The sequence below is a fragment of the Gavialis gangeticus genome, unplaced genomic scaffold (genome assembly GCF_001723915.1).
Source record: "Gavialis gangeticus isolate Ggan-Ray unplaced genomic scaffold, GavGan_comp1, whole genome shotgun sequence".
Lineage (NCBI taxonomy): Eukaryota > Metazoa > Chordata > Crocodylia > Gavialidae > Gavialis > Gavialis gangeticus.
The window spans coordinates 40,639,264-40,644,063 of NW_017728997.1; positions in this window are offsets into that span (position 1 = coordinate 40,639,264).

The following is a 4,800-nucleotide window of genomic DNA, read 5'->3' on the forward strand; positions in this document are numbered from 1 at the left end:
AGCTTCTACCCTGGGGGTCTTTAAGAGGAGGCTTGATGCCTACCTGGCTGGAGTTATTTGAGCCCAGTTTTTCTCCTGCCCAGGCAGGGGGTCAGACTTGAAGATCTACAAGGTGCCTTCTGACCCTACTTCTATGATTCTATGATCAAGGACTTACTTTCAGCCTGGGATAGGTAGATAGCATCTGCATATTTCCTCCTCCAATTTGGACTCTCTCTCTCTCCTCCCGGACTTCAGCCCCTGCACCAAGCCTCTTTAACCCCTGCTGCCAGTGTGCGCGTGTGTGCACACATGTGTGCGCATGTGCATGCAAAGGAACCAATACGATACTGTGTCACCATCTCCCCTGTTCAATAAAATCACTGTCATTTGGAACCCCAAGTTGGGTTATGTTTTACTGAGCCACGGTCCCTTCCCCATCTTAAATTCCAGTCTCTGTCTCTCTCTCTTGGCTCCAGCCCCATTTTCCTGATCTCTCAATTCTGTCTCCCCTTTCCTGTCACTTCTTAGCTCCTCTTTGTCCCTTTTTTGCAGGCTCTCAGCCCTGTTGCTTTTTTGCAGGCTCTCAGCCCTGTTCCCATGATTTTTTGCCCCTTCTCTGTTCCCATTCTGCAGGCTCTCAGCTCTGTTGCTTTCTGCTTTCAAAAAACACCAATTAACCTTAAGTTACCCCAACTTCCTTCCAGTCTGCCAGTTCTAATCCTGGCACTGGCAACTTTTATTTCAGTCTCCACCAGCAATAACCTAAAGTAACCCAAGCCTCAGCTCTTCAGCCCAGCTCTCTCTAGTCTGCTAGTTTTAATCCCAGTCCCAGCAACTTTCACCCCCGACACTTTCATTCTCTCTCCTACCTTAACCTTCCCCAAAGTATCCCAAGTACACCAAGCATGTACATACCTACCACAACACCCATATTAGGAGCTCACCTGTGTGTGTGTGTGTGTGTGCGTGTGAGAGAGTGGTATGTATATGAACTGATATGTCACTGTGTGCATGATGTACAAATTAATGATCCATGTATGTGTACTGGGTATGCAGGTATTGGTAATTGATTATTGTCTAATTTCTTTTGGTCTGTATAGTGCGTGTAGGTGCTTGAATTGGTGATAGGCATGCATTTGCCTAGGCTGATAATTTTGGATGTGGATGTGGATGTGGATGTGTCTGGATTGGTAGTGCATGTGTGCACACCTGGTGGGGGTGCATGCACCTAGAGCATATGTATTTGCCGTGTGTGTGTGTGTACACCTAATTGATTTTTGAGTGTGTGCATGTATAATTGTACACCATGCCCTCCTGTCTAACAGCACAATACTGAGATCCTGAGGGTTGGCCTGACCCTACAAGGCAACACAGGGCTCAGGTGGTCACAGCCATGCCTGGCCCCCACTACCTCCAATGTTACCAGACCCACCCAAAGGTAAGGGCTAGGGTTAAGGTGCCCCTACCCACCTTTCACCAGGGTGATAACTGGCCTGACATTTCCTGGGGGCTCCTACACCACTGAGAGTCCCACCAAGTCACCCATGAGACTTGGAAACTTCTGCTAGGTTTAAAGAAGGCATCATTTACCTCTTCCTTCTGGTTGGGTGGCTTATAGCAGGTGCCCACTGTGACAATCCACTTGTGGCTCTCCCCCTGACATTTACAGTATAATAGCATTAGGCAAGTGCAGTTTTAGGTCATGCCCAAGACCAGAAGCCTCCTAGTCATTCCCTACAGCTCCTCCACCCTTACCTCCAGGATGTTATGGAGCCTTACAACCAGACAAGACTACTACCTCACCTACCAGCAGGGAACTGATCTGTTTATATAGGCACCTAGGGATCTAAAATGGCTGCTGCAATCAAGCACCTGCTTGCTGCTTCACTCAGGTCTTAAAGTGGCAGGCACCAACAGTGCCCTGCCACACACCTTCCCCCTTCAAATGGTACCTGGGTAAGGTTTTCCCTGCTGCTTCTCCAAAGCAGGCTCTCCTCAGAGCCTGTGAGAGCCCTCAAGTGGCGAGCACCCCCAAAGGTGCTCCGCCACAATCCTCCAAATGGCAGGGTCTTTTCGAGATAAGTACACAGGTAGGTGCCACAAATTATGAAGTAGAGTGTTTGGGGCCACATAAAATTAAACAAGTTTATTGTGTGAATCTGTTAAAGAAATGGGAGGAATGTAAAAATTACTTGATGGACCCTAGAGAGGTAGAATAAAAATTGGCACCAGAGATTATGGAGGCACAAGGAAAGAATTGTACAGTACCCATGATTGGGACCCAGGTGCCAGAGTACTATTAACACATCAAGAATATGTTGCAGCATATATTGATGATATAGTATTATTCCATTCTAAGTGGAGGACTTTTCCCTTGTCACTGTTGAATTTCATCTAATTAATTTCAGACCGTTCCTCCGGATTATCCAGGTCATTCTGAATCCTAGCTTTACTCTCTTGAGTTTCTGCAACTCCAACCAACTTGATGTCATCTGCAAATCTGCTGAGCATGCACTCAGTCCCATTGTCCAAGATGATGTTAAAAAATACTGGAGCCAGGACAGACTCCTGGTATATCATGGTATCAAGGTATATCACAGCCACTGCTCTCTCTGCCTCCACAGAAGATGTTACCTTATCACAGGAGGAAGTCAGATTGATTAGGCATGACTAGCTTTTGGTGAATGCATGCTAGGTGTTCCTGATCACTTAGTTCTCCTGTAGACTCTTCGCAACAGATTCCTTGATAACTTATTCCATGATCTTTCAAGGTACTGAGGTCAGACTGCCTGGTCTGTAACTTCCTGGATGTTCCTTCATCCCCTTCTTAAAGATGGGCACTATATTTGCACTTTTCCAGTCATCCAGAACTTCACCCAACCTCCAAGATTTCTCATTTCAGAGAAATCCTAGCCAATGGATCTGAAATTACTTCAGTTAATTCCTTTACTACCCTAGGGTTTAACCCATCTGGCCCTGCTAATTTGAAAACATCTAGTTTCTCTAAATTAAGGATTCCTTAGTTCTTCCGCTACTCTAGGCTTTTTGTCTCTTTCCCTCATTTGGCTGCTAACTGCAGTCATGATCTGGTAGCTGACTTTAGTCATGAGGGCTGAAGTTATATTTCTATTTTCTATACTACAGTGGGGGAAGAACAATCTTATCCCCAACACACTCCAAGTATTTGCTGAACTGCCTGTATATTGCTGTTTCCCTCCAGCAGATGTCAAAATCCCCCATGAGACTTGGAAACTTCTGCTAGGTTTAAAGAAGGCATCATTTACCTCTTCCTTCTGGTTGGGTGGCTTATAGCAGGTGCCCACTGTGACAATCCACTTGTGGCTCTCCCCCTGACATTTACAGTATAATAGCATTAGGCAAGTAAGGAGCCAACACAGCACTAACAACAATGAAGGGAGCACAACAGTCCAAATCCCTCCACAAATCTCAGTTCATAGAGTCCATCTACCCTGGGCTCATCAACTTAGTGGCAAATGGTCACTGAAAAGCCAGTGCTGAAATCAATTTTGAAAAGGAAAACAGCCACAAAACCTCCAAGTTATGATAATTAATCCATTTTTACATTTTGATATAAATGAGTATACAGAGAGGCAGAAAATGTTGACTGACTGTACTGTAAAGTCTCAATTGGATTAGTTTTCTTTTCTGAATAGAATAGTCCTGCCCCCTGACTCCTGACTTTTGCCACCAGAAGTTCCTCCACTTGCCCTTAAGAAATACTCTTTTTGGGAAGGGGGGTTGCCATCTTAAAACCAGAAAAAATCCAAATCATACACTAAAAGTCAAACACCAAGTATAGCATATTTTAATTTTATTACAAAAATATTTGTCACGATTTGTGTTTGTGTACTGTATATAGAAGGGATATCCTAATAACTCAAAAATTAAATCTCACTCTTTTATATTGTGCGTGTGGGGTGTAGGTTGTGTGTGTGTGAATGGTGTGATATGTGTGTGGGGGTGTATGGCAGGGTGTGGGGGTATGGCTGTATGGGGGGCATAAAGTTATGTTTGGGGGTTCTGTATATGTCAGGCGTTGTGGGGGCAGGTTGTGGGGGCAGGCTGTGGGGTGTGAGGTAGGGTGGGAGTTGTGGGGACCCCCACAGAGCATACAGCTCCCACTGCCAGCAGCAGAAGCAGCAGCAGCAGGTGGGATGCTCAGGGCACTCATGCCTGGCACAGGCACTGGTGCCTGGTGGGGCGTGGGTCCGGCCAATGTTGCATGTGGAGGCAAGGAGCACAGCCTGCCTGGCTGCCTGTACTGGGGGTTCCATGCTACACCTCTGTAGCTCCCACACTTGCACTTGGGGAAGCCCCATGCTGGACTCAACAGAGAAGCAGGGGGTGGGGCTCCCTCCACTCCCAGCACAGCCGAGGGCCCTACACAGCAAGGGGCGGGGAAAGCAGACAGCTCCAGTGCAGGGCTTCCCCTGTGTGAGTGCAGGACCTGCAGACATGCAGCCCCAATGATAGAGGCAGCAGCAGGAGCAAGTTGGGAACTGCAAGGGCTGGGCTGGCTCCGGCTGTATTCTGTAATCCCAGCATTGCAGCCAGGGACCATGTGGTGAAACACAGAGCCAACTGGGCACCTCCCAGCCATGCACAGTTCCCAGCTGCAATGCTGGGACTTCATGGTGCAACAGGAACCAGCACAGCCCTTGAGGCTCCCAGCTGGCTCCTGCTGCCATTGATCCTGGCCCCAGGGCCTCATGCTCCTAATCACTGTCACTTCCCCCCCACTCCAAGCTTGTCACCACTACCTTTCCCCTGCCGTTTCCCTTCCTTCTCTGCCTGCTG